The sequence below is a fragment of the Eucyclogobius newberryi genome, unplaced genomic scaffold (genome assembly GCF_026437365.1).
Source record: "Eucyclogobius newberryi isolate DKJ021-1_F unplaced genomic scaffold, fEucNew1.0.hap1 SCAF_10, whole genome shotgun sequence".
NCBI lineage: Eukaryota > Metazoa > Chordata > Actinopteri > Gobiiformes > Gobiidae > Eucyclogobius > Eucyclogobius newberryi.
Genome location: NW_027315724.1, coordinates 7,530,257 through 7,552,952, shown reverse-complemented (window position 1 = coordinate 7,552,952; position 22,696 = coordinate 7,530,257). Strand labels below are relative to the sequence as shown.

Below are 22,696 nucleotides of genomic sequence, written 5' to 3'. Positions count from 1 at the left end.
ACAGGTTTGATATTGTTTGTCTGTGGAGTATTAATGATTCACTATTGGTTGAACTATTGGTTTCAAATCAATGATCAGCTTGTTAATGGAGAGGTTCACAGCCAATCTTCTGTCAGTAAAATCATGTGGTTTGCAGTAGAGTTCAGACTTTGGGGGGACAATTTGGACTGTTTTGTGTGTTAAAAATAATAATGTTTGTAATTCTGTACTGTCTTTGTCACAATCTTTGACCAACAACGCTGTCCAATCTGCCCCTAAAGATGTTTCATTATTTCATTTGATCCACCTGCATCCATAGATTTAAATGGTGCAAATGCATTTCCCTCCCACAGAGACATAAAGATCAGCCCTTAAAATAGCACCTCAGCACAACAAAGTTTATACAATCTTGGACTCAACAAGATTTTGACTGATCGTAAAGAAGGATTTGTTCATATCTAATTCTGAGCCTGAAACATTCACGTTTTAGATACAAAAAATGTGGTGATATGTTTCCACCCATTTTCAGCCAGCTCTAGTTTACTCAAATACTAAATAAGATATAAAAATCCCCTCTTTACTTTTATTTTTGCATCTAATATGTCAGCAAAATGGAGAAATTAACTTTTTTCAGATTAATATGTCCCAAATATGTGCAATTTTTGTCACAGCAAGAAGGTCGTGAGTTTGACTCTCGGGTGGCGCGGGGCCTTTCTGTGTGGAGTTTGCATGTTCTCTCTGTGTCTGTGTCTGCTCCCCTGAAAAAGAGATAAAGAGGGACTTTCCTGGTTTAATAAAGGTGAATAAAATCGATATGGGCAATATGAGAAAAATAATTCCACTTTAATTTTGCCCAGCCTAAATTTTCAGTTATACAAAACAATTGGCGTGGCTTGAGGTTTACTTTTTAGTTTATTTCAGCAACAGTTTGTTTGTAGTGAATCCAGCATGGCCTCGGGGTTGTCTCGTATCGACTGGCTCAACTGTAAACTCATTAGTGCAATAAAGAGCAGAGTAGACTGTAATCAGCTGTATAAACCCGTCCACGAGCATTGACATTCTAGAGAAGGCTGAAATAAAAACTAGTCTAATAATTCACTGCAAACATGTTGATAGACGTCTAAACTACGTCTAAAGCACGTTTAATACATGTAATACAGGACAGTTTGTGTTGTTTAAAGAGGATTTGTGAGATACCTGTCAGATCTAGATGGTTGAGAGCTGAGAAGAAGTTTGGTTTCCTTACTATTAAATTGCAAGATAAGGAACTGTTCTTAAATATACACATAAAGGTTTGAATCACAGTGAGAAGAAAATGTCTCTACATTCTCTAAGACATTGGACCTACTGTATACAGGCCTGTTGTTGTGGATGTGGGTAAAGTGTCTTGGCCAGAGGCACAACAGCAGCAAGAACTATTTAACTTCTATTACTTCTTCCCCAAATACAAATACTCGTGCTTGCTCTGGTTTTGGAATGGTTCTTTTTCAGAATTAGTTGCAGCTTTAATATTGGATGCTCTTTCAAATGTCTGGTGCAATTGGGGTTGATTTTTTATTTATTTTTCCTCATTTTACTTCAAAGTCCAAAGGGAACTGGTGGTAAAAATAGAACTCTAAATGTAATGGTTTGGGCCAAGTGACTCATACTGCTAATATTTATGACTGACACAGCTCCAAACTGGCATCTTACATCTATATTATTTGATTTGGTTTTAATTTTGCTCAAACAATCTCAACCCCAAACAACTGAACGGTTGGACACAATTATGACATTACCAATCATCTGTACAATGCAAGCTGTTTAAAATAGTCTATAATTGAAATCATGTTCCACTGTGAGGCAGCTCTGGGATCAGCCGTGCCCCAGTGACTGCAGGAGGATTTGTGCTGGCTCCATCGGGCTCCAGAAATAGCCCCTCTGTGAGCCAACACTCACCCCTCTCTCACCAGAGCAGAGGACCAGGCCGGGACCCTCTCTCACCGGAGCGGAGGACCAGGCCGGGACCCTCTCTCACCGGAGCGGAGGACCAGGCCGGGACCCTCTCTCACCGGAGCGGAGGACCAGGCCGGGACCCTCTCTCACCAGAGCCGGGACCCTCTCTCACCAGAGCAGAGGACCAGGCCGGACCCTCTCTCACCAGAGCAGAGGACCAGGAGAGGACCAGGCCGGGACCCTCTCTCACCAGAGCCGGGACCCTCTCTCACCAGAGCAGAGGACCAGGCCGGGACCCTCTCTCACCAGAGCCGGGACCCTCTCTCACCAGAGCCGGGACCCTCTCTCACCAGAGCCGGGACCCTCTCTCACCAGAGCAGAGGACCAGGCCGGGACCCTCTCTCACCAGAGCGGAGGACCAGGCCGGGACCCTCTCTCACCAGAGCAGAGGACCAGGCCGGGACCCTCTCTCACCAGAGCGGAGGACCAGGCCGGGACCCTCTCTCACCGGAGCGGACGACCAGGCCGGGACCCTCTCTCACCAGAGCAGAGGACCAGGCCGGGACCCTCTCTCACCAGAGCCGGGACCCTCTCTCACCAGAGCAGAGGACCAGGCCGGACCCTCTCTCACCAGAGCGGAGGACCAGGCCGGGACCCTCTCTCACCAGAGCAGAGGACCAGGCCGGGACCCTCTCTCACCAGAGTGGAGGACCAGGCCGGGACCCTCTCTCACCAGAGCAGAGGATTAGGCCGGGACCCTCTTTCACCAGAGCAGAGGACCAGGCCGGGACCCTCTCTCACCGGAGCAGAGGACCAGGCCGGGACCCTCTCTCACCAGAGCCGGGACCCTCTCTCACCAGAGCAGAGGACCAGGCCGGACCCTCTCTCACCAGAGCAGAGGACCAGGAGAGGACCAGGCCGGGACCCTCTCTCACCAGAGCCGGGACCCTCTCTCACCAGAGCAGAGGACCAGGCCGGGACCCTCTCTCACCAGAGCGGAGGACCAGGCCGGGACCCTCTCTCACCAGAGCAGAGGACCAGGCCGGGACCCTCTCTCACCAGAGCAGAGGACCAGGCCGGGACCCTCTCTCACCGGAGCGGAGGACCAGGCCGGGACCCTCTCTCACCAGAGCAGAGGACCAGGCCGGGACCCTCTCTCACCAGAGCCGGGACCCTCTCTCACCAGAGCAGAGGACCAGGCCGGACCCTCTCTCACCAGAGCAGAGGACCAGGAGAGGACCAGGCCGGGACCCTCTCTCACCAGAGCCGGGACCCTCTCTCACCAGAGCAGAGGACCAGGCCGGGACCCTCTCTCACCAGAGCAGAGGACCAGGCCGGGACCCTCTCTCACTAGAGCAGAGGACCAGGCCGGGACCCTCTCTCACCGGAGCAGAGGACCAGGCCGGGACCCTCTCTCACCGGAGCAGAGGACCAGGCCCCTCTCTCATGCCTGAGTGCAGAGCCAGGCCAGTTCTTGGCCAGCCGGTTCATTACACCACGGCCAATATCTCCACACAGACTGGCTGGTTTCCGAGGCATTCTCTTGGGGCGTGCTTAAGAAACACACTGAATAATAAAACTAAATAAAAAGTCCAGGGTCAATTTAAAGTGAAGTCTGCTGCCTACTACTGCTAATTAGTGCCTAGTATAAAGTCTGTTTTTACTGAAAATATTATGCTGTATTTTGTGTGCAGATTTGTGGGTTTTTCTTTAACATCTATACGCCTACTGCTATACATTGTTGATAAAACGGTATATCTCTGTGTTGCAAGATTCATTCTTGCAATATCTTTTCTGACAAACATGATTAGATTTACGATTCATGTTTCGATAATTGGATTCTGTTCAAAGCTCATATTTAAACATGTTCTGCAGAGCATTTTGAGAGGAGACTGAAATCTGAACTAATGAACTAATCCAAGAACCCCATACATTTCAGAACAACAGTGTTAACAGCTTTTAGACGGACTAGAACAGGTAGTTTGTTGTTTGTAAAGGAAATAATTGCAGTCTTTGCGATTGGCTAATTGTGACTGTTCGATCGTGCAGTCTATATTTCTCACAAGAATTCATCTTGAACCTCTTCTGCTGCGTTTGAACTTGTGTCCACTGTGGATTTGACCCAGTGGACCAATGCCCAAGCACCAAAACAACTCACAAGTGCTGCTATTGACTCTCAGCTTTCTCTCAACACAATTTGAAAAAAGTTTGATTTATTTGCTTCTCCTTCGATGTTACACTTTGACAATCAACGGAATGGTCCAGGTCGTTTTCAGCCAGAACTGCCCCAGATCTGCTATGGATATGACAACAATTATGTCTTCTATATCCACATAGTTATTGCTATGTCTGCAGTCACTTTTTAGTGTCCCTTTTGTATTTATATTGCATATTAATTATGTTTTGTCATATGTAATATGTCCAAACCCCTGTATGTATGAGCTGTTGAGTCTCTTTAGAAAAAAATCAACAAAGTCAATTGGGCCTAATATTTATGTTCCCTTGTGGTACACCATGGCTAATGCAAAGGTGTCATCATAGCCTGTGGGAGTCTATCTTGTTGACGATCACTTCGCATGCACCAAATTAACAAAATAAATGTGTCTCTTTGCTCCAAGACCACTCCTGTCCCAGTCTGCAGGTTTCTGTCCTGGTGCAGTTGAATGCCTCCTCGTCTGCTCCTGGTGTGATGGGACTGTTACATGCAGCTACACACACTTCTACACACACACTTCTACACACACTTCTACACACACTTACACACACTTCTACACACACTTCTACACACACTTCTACACACACTTACACACACTTCTACACGCACTTCTACACGCACTTCTACACACACTTCTACACACACTTCTACACACGCTTCTACACACACTTCTACACACGCTTACACACACTTCTACACACACTTCTACACACGCTTCTACACACACTTCTACACACGCTTACACACACTTCTACACACACTTTTACACATACTTTTACACACACTTTTACACACACTTCTACACACGCTTACACACACTTCTACACACACTTTTACACATACTTTTACACACACTTTTACACACACTTTTACACACACTTCTACACACACTTCTACACACGCTTACACACACTTCTACACACGCTTACACACACTTCTACACACACTTTTACACATACTTTCACACACACTTTTACACACACTTCTACACACACTTCTACACACGCTTACACACACTTCTACACACGCTTACACACGCTTCTACACACACTTCTACACACACTTCTACACACACTTGACCTGTAAAATGACGTACTCTGGTGTTGGGTGCTCATGTGTTGGAGCTCGTGCCATGTTGTATGGATGATGTATGGATGATATATGGATGTTGTATGGATGTTGTATGGATGTTGTATGGATGTTGTATGGATGATGTATGGATGTTGTATGGATGTTGTATGGATGATGTATGGATGATGTATGGATGTTGTATGGATGTTGTATGGATGATGTATGGATGTTGTATGGATGTTGTATGGATGATGTATGGATGATGTATGGATGTTGTATGGATGATGTATGGATGTTGTATGGATGTTGTATGGATGTTGTATGGATGATGTATGGATGATGTATGGATGTTGTATGGATGTTGTATGGATGTTGTATGGATGTTGTATGGATGATGTATGGATGATGTATGGATGTTGTATGGATGATGTATGGATGTTGTATGGATGATGTATGGATGATGTATGGATGTTGTATGGATGATGTATGGATGATGTATGGATGTTGTATGGATGATGTATGGATGTTGTATGGATGATGTATGGATGATGTATGGATGTTGTATGGATGATGTATGGATGATGTATGGATGTTGTATGGATGATGTATGGATGATGTATGGATAATGTATGGATGTTGTATGGATGATGTATAGATGTTGTATGGATGATGTATGGATGATGTATGGATGTTGTATGGATGATGTATGGATGTTGTATGGATGTTGTATGGATGTTGTATGGATGTTGTATGGATGATGTATGGATGATGTATTGATGATGTATGGATGTTGTATGGATGATGTATGGATGATGTATGGATGTTGTATGGATGATGTATGGATGATGTATGGATGTTGTATGGATGATGTATGGATGATGTATGGATGTTGTATGGATGATGTATGGATGTTGTATGGATGATGTATGGATGTTGTATGGATGATGTATGGATGATGTATGGATGTTGTATGGATGATGTATGGATGATGTATGGATGATGTATGGATGTTGTATGGATGATGTATAGATGTTGTATGGATGTTGTATGGATGATGTATGGATGATGTATGGATGTTGTATGGATGATGTATGGATGTTGTATGGATGTTGTATGGATGATGTATGGATGTTGTATGGATGTTGTATGGATGATGTATGGATGTTGTATGGATGTTGTATGGATGTTGTATGGATGATGTATGGATGTTGTATGGATGTTGTATGGATGTTGTATGGATGATGTATGGATGTTGTATGGATGATGTATGGATGATGTATGGATGTTGTATGGATGTTGTATGGATGTTGTATGGATGATGTATGGATGTTGTATGGATGTTGTATGGATGATGTATGGATGATGTATGGATGTTGTATGGACGATGTATGGATGATGTATGGATGTTGTATGGATGATGTATGGATGATGTATGGATGTTGTATGGATGATGTATGGATGTTGTATGGATGATGTATGGATGTTGTATGGATGATGTATGGATGTTGTATGGATGATGGCGTGTGCGTAAAACATATTGCTTTTTGGCTGTGCCAAACACGATCCGGGCGTCAGGAGGAGCTGAGAGGAGGCACAGACTTCGGACAGATGTTTGTGTTCTGTGTGTTTTACTGAGTTTGTCCAAGAGACGACAAAAGGTTAGAATCCGGGCATAAAACTTCAGTGTTCATGAGCACGTGAGAAGAGTGATTGTGCGCAAAGTGCCCATGAAGAGAAACAGCACTATAGAGGAGCAGAGGATGTGTGAATATAACACAGAGGCTCCTCCTCCTGTCTGTAGGCTCCTCCTCCTATCTGTGGGCTCCGCCTCCTGTCTGCGGGCTCCTCCTCCTGTCTGTAGGCTCCTCCTCCTGTCTGTGGGCTCCGCCTCCTGTCTGCGGGCTCCTCCTCCTGTCTGTAGGCTCCTCCTCCTGTCTGTGGGTTCCTCCTCCTGTCTGTAAACTCCTCCTTCTGTCTGCGGGCTCCTCCTCCTGTCTGTAGACTCCTCCTCCTGTCTGCGGGCTCCTCCTCCTGTCTGCGGGCTTCTCCTCCTGTCTGTAGACTCCTCCTCCTGTCTGCGGGCGGCTGTGGCACGGAGCACGGCTGCTGTTTGAGCCCACGGTGCACTACGGCTATGCCATGGAGAAAGTAAAGCGTTTATCCAACAGTTTGTGAATGATGCGTAACAGGAAAGGTGCTGCTAAACGGCAGTGGCTTGTCTTGTAATAAACACACACGTAAGACATTGTTTTAAAGGCCAGGAAACACTTTAACATAATTGCAGGCTTTTATGTAGTTCTAAACTGTCAACTCATCCAAGCCTGTTCTTTTGCGTCCTGACCGTGGTGCTGAAAGTGAACTGCTCACGTCACTTTGAACCGGCCTCTAAACTACCTATCTAAACTACTTTTTTCTACTTATTTGAGGACTTTTTTCCCCTTATTTAATGAGTTTGTTGTCGGTAATTTACGACTTTTTTTCTCATTAAGTTTTTTTTTCTCATTAATTAATTACTTTTTTCTCGTTTTTTTAATGGGTATATTGTCGTTAATTTACGACTTTTTTCTCATCAATTAATGTTGTTTTTCTCATGAATTAATTACATTATTCTCGTAGTGCAGCGCATATTATTTTTTTTGGTTGGCCCTTATATACGTTGTATGTTCAGAAAGAGATGCAATGAGTAAATTTACATGCTTTATTTGAAACCTTTTAGTCTTTTTAGTCTCATCACTCAGGTCACAGCCTCAATTATAGAGAGGTTCCTGTTTCACTCAATTAGCTTGAACACAGTGTGACGAGTAGGACAGCAGACTCCAGATGGCCCCTCCGCTACAAATAACAACACGCTAATTAGGCCACATCCCAAAATGATTAGCAGTTTTAATTAGGGCCTGTCAAAGCGAAACACGGATACCAGTGGACCGGCGGATTCTACAAAGTATCTGCTGGTCCTGTGCCGGTGTGACTTTGCGGAAAATAATAATACGAGATGCGAAAGTGAGTTGAAAATGTTAACTTGCACTTGAGTAACTTTTTGAATGAAGTTATACCAAACGTCTACACAATAATTTGAACTCATTTTGCTTGTGAAAAAGTTCCCCAATTTGTGACATTTCCAGATTTTGTTTCTACCATGCTAAACGCTAGCTTGACTATATTTTCTTTATTTAATTAGCTAGTCAATTGTTGCCATATTGTCATATTTAAACGGAGTTGCTAAGAAAGTCTCATAATTTATTTTTGGATAAAGACATGTGAAACCTGCCGTAATCAAGCACAAGCACATGAATATCACACTAAAAGGCCGTTGACCTCAATGTTTCTCCGCACTGATATGTTTGCTCATTTTTATTAACAGTTAAATGTTGTGTTTTCACAAACGTTAAGCTTATATTTAATGAAAAAGAAACATGCTTAAATTGTAAAAGATATTTATGACATATTAGATGTAGTTATGCAGATAATATAGGATTTTACCAAACAAGAAGCGCACTATTAGCATGCTAGTTGTTGTTAGCGTTATGTAGATTAGATGTAGTTGCCATAGTAAAAGACCATTGTTTCTGCTCAGACAAGTATTTTTAAAAATATTTTTCCTTCTTTTTTTCATAGAGAGAGAAAAAAAAACACCAACAACTAATAAAAAAAAATAGAACAAAACTTAAAGAAGAGAAGGAAGAAAACAAGGTGTGGCTTGTTCAAAACTGCAGGAAATGTCAATTGAAGTACCCGTCCCACTTGTCATGTGTGAACATTAAAGCTGCATTTCCTGCAAAACAAAACGCTCTATAATAAGAGGCAGATAGTACACAGCGGTCTCATTTTCACCACAAGATCTGCTTTTACATTTCTGTGCTGGGTTTAGACAGATTTGTCTTTATTACATGAAAACAATCATCTCATTCAGCCTTTAAAAGCAACAAAATCAGATTTTATGAGCGTTAAACCTTGTTACGACAGTATTTCCTCATCATTAGTTTACTCACTTGTATTTTGATTCTTGCATGTTCTAGTTAAACCTGTATTTTCCAACTGTGGCTCTAGTGCTCCGAAAGTGCTCCGAAAAATCCCTGTTTTCACCTACCCCCTATCCCCGCCCACATCCCTGTACGTACACAAGAGTGACACAAGTAGAGTCCTACAAAGTCACATAGTCACTTTTCAAAAATAAAAACATGTAAATGACAAACTGCTGCTTGTTACAGTGAAATGTGACTACGAAGAGGCCGGGCTTATCAGTTCCCACCCGCCCTACTCGATTGAATGATCGTGAGTGACGGTAGTGGTCGAAGTCGTGTCTGAATGAATAATGGAGTTACTGTAAAACAAATCGAGATGCTTGACAAGTTCGTGCAACATAAAACAAAAAGACCATTGTACTAAAAAAAGATATTATTACTTGGCGGTGCTGTTAGTCTTACGTGTTTTGGCTACCTGCTCACGTCTGCTGAGCGGATGTTATTTCCTGCCCTGTCCACACTTGTGTGCGTGTCTCCAGCTGCAGCGAGGTGCTCTTTACCACACGTTGTGCTGACAGCATGTGTCTCCCGTTTGTCAGCCCCGGCCTCGTCTCGAGCCAGTAATTGCGCAGCTCTAAAGGTAAACATATTAAGACGTTGGTGGAGGTCTGTGCCACTGTCTCACCTGCAGAAGGAAGAAAAGTGAAGAGACGTGAGGTGAACATATTATTGTTACTGTGTTAAGAAAAGGATGTGCGCGCTTCTTGATTTTTGTATATTTCACACTTTTTTGTACATAATTGTCAGATGTGTTAAAGTGGACAGTCTGTGAATTGTTTTGACCTCTGCTGTCTTATAAACGTGCCTTTGGTCAACTTGGCATAGGTATTTTATTAGTATTATTTGTCTTATGACAGCTATTTTTATTTTTATTATTTTATTTTCTTACCTCCATTCCCTATTAAGATATGAGAGGTCCTGTTTACAGGAGTTTTGTTAATAAGAGTTTTTGTTCATAAGAGTTTGTCTATTAAGACTTACTATATACTACTACTATACTACTACTATATTATTATTATCCTATAAGTTATCCGTCCTTTCCATCTGTATCTATTGCGTTGTAACACCAACATTTCCTCATGTGTGGACAATAAAGGCAGATCTTATCTTATCTTATTTCATGTTGTTGTACATTTATAAGTGAGAAGAGCAGCAATTTAGCAATGAGGCTGTAGAACTGTAGTAAATGCAATGTGAGTGCAAAAGTGTTCAGAACGAGTCTCGAGATGGTTTATGATTCAATTATATAACGTTCTCGTGACAGCGTGACTTCTGAACGCTCCCAAAAAGACAAACGAGCACGAATTAAGCGAAATGCAACAACGGGTAAGTTTTTGATCAGAGCGTAGAGCTTATTAAAAGTTAAAAATAATCTATTTTATGTCCCCTTTGAATGTTTTTGATGACTATGATAACGTCAGAAGATGAGTCAATGTCGTATTTGTTCCGTAGAGATGGGTTAAGAATGTATCAATATTTCTACTCTTATGGATACTGCTCATTGATCAAATATTTTAACAGTACTCTTTGCTATACTTTTAATTCATGAAAGTATATAATTTACAATACATAATTCTCCCCTCTTCTCCCTCTTCTCTCCTCTTCTCCCCTCTTCTCTCCTCTTCTCTCCTCTTCTCCCCTCTTCTCCCTTCTTCTCCCCTCTTCTCCCTTCTTCCCCCTTCTTATCTCCTCTTCTCCCTCTTCTCCCTCTTCACCCCTCTTCTCTCCTCTTCTCCCCTCTTCTCCATTCTTCTCTCCTCTTCTCCCCTCTTCTCCCTTCTTCTCCGTTCTTCATCCCTCTTCTACCTTCTTCACCCCTCTTCTCCCTTCTTCTCCCTTCTTCTCTCCTCTTCTCCCTTCTCCCCTCTTCTCTCCTCTTCTCCATTCTTCTCCCCTCTTCTCCCCTCTTCACCCCTCTTCTCCCTTCTTCTCTCCTCTTCTCCCTTCTCCCTTCTTCACCCCTCTTATCCCTCTTCTCCCTTCTTCATCCCTCTTCTCCCCTCTTCTCCCCTCTTTACCCTTCTTCTCCCCTCTTCTCCCCTCTTCACCCCTCTTCTCCATTCTTCTCCCTTCTTCTTCATTCTTCATCGACACGTTTAGAAACGTGTGCGTTGCTGCTGATCAATCACAATTATCTGCACATATTAATTAAGACTTCCTCTCGAATTAAGAATACATCAGGTCATATTTCCATTCTTTCTGGGTTGTTTTTTATGAAATAAAAACATAGAAAAATGTTTAAATCTCCTCTGATGTGAGCTTTTGGCACAGCCTCTCCCAGCTGCCACTCTCTCTGTTAACAGGGCTGTGTGGTTCAGCCTGCTCCTGTCTGCAGCCGGCGCGATGGGTTGATTGCGGTGGGCTCTACCTGAGCAGAGGCCTGGACAGCCCCTCACTCAGCACTGACTCTCCCCCTGGGACAGACCCCTGACAGGCTGCAGATTTGGCCTTTGTGTCTGCGTCCACATTCAACACCTCGCTCCAGACATGCTTTTGCAAAGTGGAACAAAGAGCGAGCTAAAGACGATCGATTGTGGAGTTGACAAACTTGTGCTAGTCGGACCGGAGCGTTTTGTTATGTAAATCACCCAGACTGAATCAATAGCACTTTGTAGGGAAAGTGTTTGCAATGCAGAAGGGAAGTGAATACATTATTTTTGTTGTTGCTAATTGATAAAGTAGATTGTTCTGCTAGCAAAGTACATATTTTTCTTTATCCAACTTAGGGTTTGAATTTAGAGTTAAGGTATTAAATAAGTAGGAATTCTGGATCATTCTTTTTGTTAATTGTGATTTTTTTTCCTTCCATGAATACTCGTAATTATGTTCATTTCATTAGCATTGTTAGCAATGAATGCTATCGCACGCACTCTAATCTGCGGCTGTGTCCAAATGTCCACACTATTCCCTACAGAGGGCCCCATTTTTAGTGCTGTCCGTTCAGCAAAATTCCCCACAATTCCTCCTTAAAAGTATTGTCCAGCGCTGATCACTCGTCTGGTCAATATAGACCACAATGCATTGCGAGTCAGAAGAAAACAGCGACAGGTCTTTAACTGGACAAAACACGACTGGGTGAAGCAGAAGTAAGAATATGAACAAAGCGGTTATCTTGAGATCATAATTACGGGCAAAAAGTTGAATAATCCTGTCCGTTTGTTGTTTATTGTGAGATGTATGACTTGTAAATATGAGCGTCTAAGATGGATCTGAATATTTATTAGAGAAATGAATATTAAACTGAGTTTTGCTGACTCAAACCACATGACCTGCAGTGAGGAGAAAGTAGTGAGTCTGAATCGCTCTGTGATTGAATGCACTGTAGAATCTAAATAGTGCAAGACTTTGAAGTGAATGAGGGGTTAGGGGCGAGGTGGGACATTCGGACACAGCCTGTGTCATATTAGTTGTTGAATAACCACTGGCATACTAGCTTCCCCATAATTATCAAAGGCAAAAGCAAGGTTTATTTGTAGAGAACAATTCATACACAAGACAATTCAAATTGCTTCACACAACAGGAAACAAAAATCACAAAACAGATAAAGACATAAAAGACTGTCAAATGCACAGCTAAACAAAACTATTTTTAGCCTAGATTTGAACATTATTGAGGCCAATCTCACATCTTCATGAAGAGGGTTCCAGATTTTAGCTGCATAAAACTTAAAGGCGCTGCACCTGATTTTTACTGTTAAAAAGAAGTTAATTTTAAACTCTTTGCGGCGGTCCAAACGTATTCCTCATTTAACTAATGTAACTCATTTAACTTACTTATTCACATCTATGAGAATATAAGTGCAACTTTTCGAGACCAGAGCGGAGTTTTGCAATCACTTTAACGCTGACAACAATTAGCATGCTAACAGGGCGCTTCCTGGATGGTAAAACGCTACATAATTAAATACAGACAGCGCGAAGCTGTTTGATTTTGAAGAGCTGCCTTTTAAATATTTCTGTATTTGGACAAATCAAAATTTGTTTTGTCCAAATACAGAAATATTTAAAAGGCAGTTCTTGTTACTACTTTATTACACAAATTTGATACACGCGCTAGAGCATGATTAATGACAATCGACATTGCTATTCAAATGGACGCAAATAGCAAAGACTGTACCATAATTTCCTCCACAAACAACAAAATATCCTGTCTTATTCTGCATTTAAGTCGCTAACCCTGTTGTTTAAACTCGTACAAACCGTTTGTCAGTCTTTTTTGTAAACACGTTTATTATATATATATATATATTTTTTATAATTATTTTTTTTAATATATATATATATATATATATATATATATATATATATATATATATATATATATATATATATATATATATATATATATATGAATATGATGAGCTTCTGCTAGATTTTCAAACTGCAGATTTTTCAAAAGTTCAAGTCGGAGGATTAGTGTAAATAATAAGTAAGAACCTGTTTTTTGTCCCTGGCTTGTCCATGTAGTGCATTCCTCCTCTCACCTCGGCAGGCGTGTTTGGTTTATTATTTCTGCCTCAACTGAAGACCACCCTGCACCACCCCCTTATCCGGGCCTAATCGCCGCTGACACTCAGAACATACTCGGATCTATCTCGCTGCTAATCCTGTGTTTTAGAGATTAGCGTTAGCCCCATTGTGCGCCGTGCTCCGAGAGTGCTAAAGGTAACACATGCTTTACATGTCCTGAAGGGGATTATCCAGGTGTTCAGAATGAGGATAATGTTATGTGGTAAGAAGCATAGGGGCAGAAGATTTTTTATAATTCTTTTTTTTAATATGAGCAAAAATTCATAGGAGCTAATACTGGAAACGCATGCACCTCAGAACATCAACAAAAATACATATTCTTTGCTGTTTCAGACAATTTAAGTGCCTTAACCTTCCAAGCTCATGTTTTTGGATTTAGAATATTGGTCTATTGATATCAGTCAGGCGTTTCCCATGTCAGGAATTGAGTTAGCGCTCCATGTACTGGCTGCAGATAGAATTACATACTATAGGAGGAGCAGTCGTAATGAACGGGATTCAAGACAGAAATAAGACTCGTTCTGAATATGAATTTAAAGGATTATTTATTGTGTGTTTTTTTTTGAGTCCCAGAGGATAAGGATTTACTAAACAGAATTCATAAAATAAACCTGAATGTGAAAGTACTATTTAGATTGTTGTTGTTTTGTGCGGTGTAATTTTAATCCTAACACCTGCTTTTACAATATATCTACAAATTGTACTTAATTACAAAAATTGTGTACTATAGCTGCAAGATTAACCGCAATTGAATTGAATGGACTCAACTGCAATTTTTGGAGTCTTATAATCAGCATCATAAAAGCTGCTAACCCTGTAGTTTAAATCTGTACACACACTTTTATTACGTGCCAATTCCAAGGCCTAGTTCTGTCTTTTGTCAATTTTCTTGAATGAATTTAAAATGTGAACTTTAAACAAAATCCTATTATTAAAACATAAAACGCAATACCACCAAATGATGTCTTTATTTGAACATGCAGGAATGAGAACTGAGAAACCGGAATTTTAGATTTTTTTAAAATTTGCTGTCAGTCTTCCATGCCCACTCAAGATCTGTTCTCATTTCTATAAGTGTCAAAAGAATGAACACACTTGTCTTAATTCCTCTTAAAACATCACTGGGACTTCACGATCAGGGCCCAGAGCTAAACGACAGTAGAGCAGTTTAGTTTTAAGAGCAGCTTAAACACGGGCTGTACCCAAGGCCCATCTGCTTCTGCCTCTGCTGATAAAATAAGAGTGCTTCTGTATTGTGCAAAATGTTTTCCTGTTAATAGAACATGTGGGAGTTGATTACAGGGCTGAGCAGGGAACAGCTGAACTGGAGTAGGACTTACAGGATTACTGTCAGGATCCAGGCCTGTGTAGACGCTGATGACAGATTTTGGGCTGTTATGTTGCAGATGTTATCAATAGTTATAATTTGGAAATGGTTTCTGTGTTCCGTTTTGCTCTCTTATATTAATCCTCTCGGGGACAAGAGAAATCAATTTCAAATGGGACATATTTATGACTTAAAGGCGCAATGGACGATTTTTCGGCAATTTGAGAACTCAGGCGGAAGTGCGCATGCGCACTCCCCCGTGCTCATGCCACTCCCCCGTGCTCATGCCACTCCCCCGTGCTCATGCCACTCCCCCGTGCTCATGCCACTCCCCCGTGCTCATGCCACTCCCCCGTGCTCATGCCATTCCCCCGTGCTCTTGCCACTCCCCCGTGCGGACTGATACAACACACACGTGCGTTTTGTTTATTAGCGCGACGGATCACATCGCATCTCTCGTCTCTGTAGATTTCCGTCTTCTTCTGCGTCAGCTCCAACACTGCTCATGGGGACGAGCCGCACGCAGCTGCAGGTGAGCGGTAGGTGTGTTTTATGATTGATACGTGGCAGGACTAATCGGCAGTCCACGCCACGAGGAAATAATACTCAGATTTGGGCCCAAAAAAATCGTCCATTGAACTTTTAACCATTTAATACAGATAAGATGTTGTTTCCTTTAAGGTGTAAGTATCCTGATTAACTTCATGGCTTTATCTTGTATGTTCCTCTGCATGGCATTATATTTAGTGAATTTAAATTGTTTTATTGCTTAAAAAGATATATTGAAAAACATGTTTCCATGCTGTGAGCAGAAATCATTTTAATGGCATACTTTGGACCATTCTAGGCAACATACTAATATTTCCATGATGGCAGACTCTGAGCTGGAAAGGTTACATAGTGCACTTCTATTGACCTGGTTTATCTTGGCTTTGGTCATCTGAAAGTTGAACTGAACTAGTGAGTGCATTATAAAGACTGGTGAAGGTGTGTAGACTTTAAAACACGGAGAAGCACTTCCCGGATCACCAATTGTTGATGTCACTAGGTGAAAAGCAAGTGTTTTGACCAGGATTACACGAACTGATGTCATTGAAACAAAACACAAGGTGCATTATGTTTTTGAAAGACACAAATGCAAAATGGAGGTTTTTGAGCTTGTAATCATCACTTTTAGCATCAGAAACACACCTGTAATTGTATTTTATCACATTCTCACACTTTTCTTATCTGAGCATTCACAAAATGCTCAATTTCAATTTTCCTGCAAAGTCGTTTCTGGTGTCCATAAACCATCACCGGACTCGTTCTGGACATTTTTGGAGTCAAACTGTGTTCCCAACAATCACAAGGTTCTTTTGGTTGTTTTCAGATGCTAACCTTCAGCATTAGTTCTAAACACTTTCTCTTCGCCACATTGCAGCCTGAGCAGAAGCAGCAATCATTTTTGTGATTTCCCCGAAACAGCCTTCCACGACCACAAGTTCCTCAGAAATTCCTCTTAAAAATTTCTTTTAGAATATTCATTAAAAAAATATTGAGCTCAAAGACTCCCACACTGAAGAGACCTCATTTTGCCTTTGACAAGAAGGGAACTCCGGCGCTATGCTAATAAGGATGCACTTATTTGATGTAAGCTTGTAGACGGGTAACAAAGAGACGCTCTGCCCGGGCTTGTCGTCATGGCTGCCTCGGGGTACGGCTGCTGCGGAGTAGAGCCTGTTAAAGTAGTGCTAAGGGAATGCTTTCAGGAATAGCGTAGAGAGATAAAAGTTAGCACGGCGGATGACGGCTGACACGAAGAGAAGAGCAAGAGAAGTCGTGTAGAATGTGCCAGGAAACAAAGGATCGATCAGATCTCGGTGGCAATATGTGTTTTTTTGTGTGATTGCATTGTATATCGTGATTCGGTGCTTGATTGCAGCTCAGATGCACTTTTCTCCACCCATTTCTCCTTTCGGTTAGCATCTGTTCTCACTCTGTTTACATGCACGCCAAGAAAACTGGATAACTGGCCTAGTCCAATTGCAAACCGATTTTTTAAAATGTGTTTAAACCCGAGGACTACGGTTGAGGCGTCGTGATTTTAATCGCAGAGATCCCATAAATATGTGTAGGAGTATGTGTAGAAGTGTGTGTTGTGGTGTTCCTGCTGCATGTAACAGTGCTGTTCCACTAGGAGTAGACGAGGCCTCGAGGTGGACTCACTATGGTCCCTCCAACTCAATCTAGCATGTGCGGTTTTGTTTCGATCCATTGCGTTAACGCAGTGGTGGGCCGTCAGGACCAGCAAGACCTTATCTGCGAGCCTAAACATAATCAGAATATAATTTAAGAATATATATATTTTCCCACAAATATTTATTAAATTATTCCCTGGAGTAAGAGTTATACTCTTCTTTTTATCTCTTTCCTCTTGTTGCACTGCTTCTGCCCCAGGTTCAGATTTGGAGGCTGGTCTTTATGTTAGATCTTTTATCCATATTCAGCCGTCATGTGTTGCCAGGATCTAAAATCTGCCGAGGCCTTCAGACTCAACAGAGCTGGTGCTTGTAGCTTAAAGTGAATTGAAATTAACATTTAGTGTCAACCAATCAGCTTTAGAGTTGGCTCTTGTACGTCTGCAGCTGTTACACAGGAGCAGAAGGTGCATCACGTGCAGGTCTTTTGATTGGATCACCAATATTGAGAGGCAGGTCCTATGGGCGGGGCTATGTAGAACCTCAGAACGAGGAAACTGAATCTGACACACAAATTAATTTGCCTACCACTAAGCTGTTTTTTCAACCCATAACGGCGGAAGGAGGAAAAGATATTGATTTGGTCGAGGATATAATTATAACGCCTTTCTCAAGATGAACTTTTCAAGAAAAGTTACACATTGTAAGACGAGGTCGTCCGACACCGATGCTGCAAAGCCTGTCACAGTCGTTCCCCACTTTCAAAGTTCCAACGCGGGCAGCGGCGCGGGCAACGGCGCGGGCAACGGCGCGGGCAACGGCGCGAACAAGGTGACGCAACGCCTGGTTAAAACGTGTTTCTGTCTAAATGTATAGTGTCGAGCCATGGCATCATAATAATGGTAATAAGTGGTGGATTCATTTGGGTGGGACTGTGTAGGACCTCACTGAAGGCCCAAGTCCCAGACCCACAGCCCGCCACTGCGTTAACGTAAAAGTCAAAACTATAGCTTTAGTGTGTGAAAATCACATCCTCGTGAGTTGTCGCTAATCTACAGTATGTTTGCCAACATTTTGCTTGTATGTATATATGATACATACAGCGTTTTTATCAGGCAAGACAAGTCTATTTGTAGAGCAAAATTTGCTATTCAAAATCAGAGTATTGTTTTACATTCCTAGAACATTGTCAGCAAAGCCGTCTCACATCTTCAGGAAGACTGAGAGAGATTTTAGCTGCATAAAACTGAATCTGGGGCAGATTTTGGGGCAAAGAACAGTCAAGTTTGGATGTTTAGCGCTCTTCGAGTTCTTTGCAAGTTAGATATGCTGTGACCTCCTACAGCCAATGCAAAGATAGATTGTGATCAGCTCTCCAGAGATGAATGACTTTTTGGCAAACACCCACACCAAATGTAAGGACACGGAGGCCGGATCAGACCACGGCACGGCTCTGCGTAACTCCCCTGCTCACTACTGCGTACGCTCTCCACTCCTCTCCACACTTTACTCTCCACACTCTCAGGCCCAGCTGTGCTCCTGTAATCAGACACAACATCGGCCCGGCTGGGAAACGGAGCATCCAGACGTTAGCCATCAGTGGAGCCTAAATGAGAAGTGCTTTGTGTTTGATTCGCCGCTGTTGTCTTGTCTGATTAGCACACGCTGATGTAGCTTTGGGAGAACTCCAGCGCTTTCATTTGGACGCCATCGGGGTGTCAACGTGCCAGAGAAGTGTTCGGCTGATGAGGAGAGCGCACACTGCAGTACATACGGACACTTTCTAAGGCTTTTTAATTAGCTCCAAACTAGCAGGGGGCGGAAAGGCACAAGTCCAACCAGAGAAACATAAAAGGGCCATGCTAAATTTAATTTCTGAGCCTTTTGCCTTGTTTCCTTGTCAAAAACATACTAGAAGTTGTGTTTGGTTGCGTAAACTTGCATATACTGTAGGGATGTCAAAGATTACTCGGCTAATCGATAGTTGTGATAACTCCGGTCACAAAGAAACCTTTTTAAGTAAATCTCAATGTAAAGTGCTTTATTATCTGGATGTTAGATACGTTACTTTATCATGCCGCTCACATACTAAGGAATAGTAATGTATTAGACAATGTGAATGTTAGTGAATTAAGGATTTCTCAGTTGTTTTGTGAATAATTGTGAATAATTGTGAATAATTGTGAATAAACTAAACCTAAAACTGTGAAGTTTATTTTTGCAACACTAGAATTTGAAATCATGACATCCTGTATTATTTCCTGTTATACTCAACTAGTTTTCGGTTGACACAAATATCCGTAAAATCTCTTGCGCCTTAATTCTATCTTTATGAAATTTTCTCTGAACCACGCTGAAATAATCGATATTTACAGATCCCAAGAAAAAACGGTCACAAGTTTACCATAGGATTTACCACTTCAACTGAGTTACCACTTCAACTGAGTATTTTTTTACGGTAGGTGTTTGTGTCTCAAAGCTAATGCTAACCTCATTTAAATTGAATTGCTACATTTTAAATGGTGCCAATTTACAACTTGTCCTTCATTGTACAGTGATTTCACTTCCTATCTAAGTTTTATTACAGGTCAGCATTAGCATTGAGACACAAACAACAAATTACAGTAGTAAACACAAACCTTTTAAAATGTAATAAAATAGAGTCTGTCCTGCAGATATTTTACAGATATATTGTAAAAGGAGATGTTTGCATCTAATTATAGACCGGTTTATTTTCCGTGAAGCAGGAAGTACGCTGTTAGCATGCTAGCTATGCAAAGAGCTTATACAGTCGGTGAATAATTAGGATGCAAATTTAATGTGTGGAATCTCATCCAGCAAATTTGTGACTAGTTTTATGAAATTGAACTGTCTGAATGATAAAATAAAGTTAAATGTGACAAAAACAGCCAGATCAAAAATGCTTTATATTTAGATGTAATATTTTAACTATAGACTGAACTTTTTTTGAGTTCTTACTATTACCTTAATAATCCCGATAACTTGACATCTCTATTCCTTAATATTGAAAACTAGTTTGACATTTTAGTATCGTGACAACATTAAGAGTCTGATGTATGTCCCCATTTGTAACTGAAAAACATGTAGCTGGAGTCAGAAGGTAAAGCTGCCCACCCATATAAAAGAAAGTTCAAGCCCAAAAATAAGGTTTAATAATGCTAGAGTGATCACAGATTATGTTTTTGTGGCCATTGAAGTGACCATGTGGTGATTATAAGAGCAACAAAAATTCTACTAGAAAATAAAGTATATATATAGTATATCAGGTCCAAGAAGTCAGTGATTAAAGGATTTAAATTCACTTATAATCGTATATTTGTGGTCCTAATGATGCAGTAACTCTTCTAATTAAGTTAGTAAGTACATTATCATATATTTTTTTTGAAAACTATAACAGTCGGCTGGACATATCAGTCAAAAGTATTGGCTGGGCTTATGTGCTTATGAGTAACGGATTCGGAAATATCATTATCATTATTGCCATCGGCCATGGAAAACATATGGATTGAGCTTTGAAATATATAAATGAAAAAAACAGTCCCGCTTCCTATTAGTCTGCAAGAAAATTACAGGCAGAACATGGCGGTTGGAACTGGATGCTGGTTATTATAGGTTAACGGTTAACAGTGATCATTTCTGCAGTTTTATTTAATATCACTGTTCGATTCCCCCTGTTTTAGCTCATACTGGTATTGTGTCTTTGAGCAAGTCACTGATTTGGTTTGAGCCCAGTTTCAGTCCTGATTTGGTCCAGGTTTGGTCCTGGTTTGAGCCCAGTTTCAGTCCTGATTTGGTCCAGGTTTGGTCCTGGTTTGAGCCCAGTTTCAGTCCTGATTTGGTCCTGGTTTGGTCCTGGTTTGAGCCCAGTTTCAGTCCTGATTTGGCCCTGGTTTGGTCCTGGTTTGAGCCCAGTTTCAGTCCTGATTTGGCCCTGGTTTGGTCCTGGTTTGAGCCCAGTTTCAGTCCTGATTTGGCCCTGGTTTGGTCCTGGTTTGAGCCCAGTTTCAGTCCTGATTTGGCCCTGGTTTGGTCCTGGTTTGAGCCCAGTTTCAGTCCTGGTGCTGACGAGGGATGTAACCACATACAAATCTCCCAGTACTATTATATATTCTTTTCACAGTATGTTATTTATTGTGATATTGCAGAGTCTAACAGGATTTTAGATTAGCTTCTTTTCCCTTTTAAAATGCCGACTTGACAAGCCGTTGGTGTGAATCCTTTCTAACTTATTCCAAAGGATTAAGATATAAAAGTTCTTTCTTCATATTGCCTGCACTGAAATGGAGTAACGGATCGTAGTCTATCTTGTTCCCTCTGTTTTAAGCTGCTGTTGCAAAAAAAAGAAAAAGGCATTTAAACAAAGATGCTTATAGCCCGCAATATTATTGTGAAACTTTTGGCAGTATTTCAGTTATTGTTACATTCCTAGTGCTGACCTGGTTTGGTCCCGTTCTTCCTGGTCTAGCACAGGTTTAGTTCTGGATTTTGCTCCAACTTTTCTCTTTAAAACACTATATCCCAGTTTCAGGTTTAGTCCCAATTTTGATATGATGTTTCTCCAAGTTTGAACAAGCAGTTAGAACGTCTGAAATTTCAATATATTTAATGTATTTAATGTATTTATTGTATTTTATTGTATTCTATTGTAATTATTTATTTTATTTATTTTATTTATTTTATTTATTTTATTTATTTTATTTATTTTATTTATTTTATTTATTTTATTTATTTTATTTATTTTATTTATTTTATTCTATCTTTTGCCACTCCCCAACACAAGACACTTTCAGTTCATTTTCGTCTGTTTTTTGAACCCCAAACATCCCATTTTACTAAAGTCCCTGGAGATTCCTTTCATTCCATCTCATATTTTGTAAACACGAATGCACCTTAAGCCGTATCATTTCATATAAAAGGTGCTCCGGGTGGCCTTTGTCCCCCACTGCTCCCTCTTTTCCCATTGGATGCTGTGATGCTATTTTTAAGTGCTATATTTGACAGACGCCATAGAACTCTGAGAGAACTGGGAGGAGGATGACTGGGAGAAGATGAAAGATAGAACTGCGCTGGTCCCATTGGCATTGCACATCCTCCTGTCGCCTTCAGCGCCCGTGCAAGTCGCTAAACGTGGCCTATGTTGACAACGAGGGTTAAAAAACAGGTCATTTCTGCAGGCTGGCATCAATTTGAATGTTTTCGTGCAGTTATCTGGTTGAAAACATGCCGCTGGATCATGTGCTGAGTATTATCCAAAAATACGTGATTGACAGGAATACAAAGTTTCAGTGTTGCAAAAGTTTTTAGATAAGGAAATCAAATTGGCGGGGGTTAAAAGAGCGATCATTAAACTGACAAAAGGCTGTGAGAAGATATGAGCGAGGCTTGTTTTTGAATGTATGCAACGGAGTGAATCAAT

General features: G+C 41.3%; 1 protein-coding gene across 1 annotated transcript in view; it reads left to right on the top strand.

The window, feature by feature from the left end:
• Window positions 1-22,696, top strand: part of LOC140371857 (FRAS1-related extracellular matrix protein 2-like) — a 159,670-nt gene that overhangs the window by 11,227 nt on the left and 125,747 nt on the right. The gene's annotated exons all lie outside the window — the stretch shown is intronic.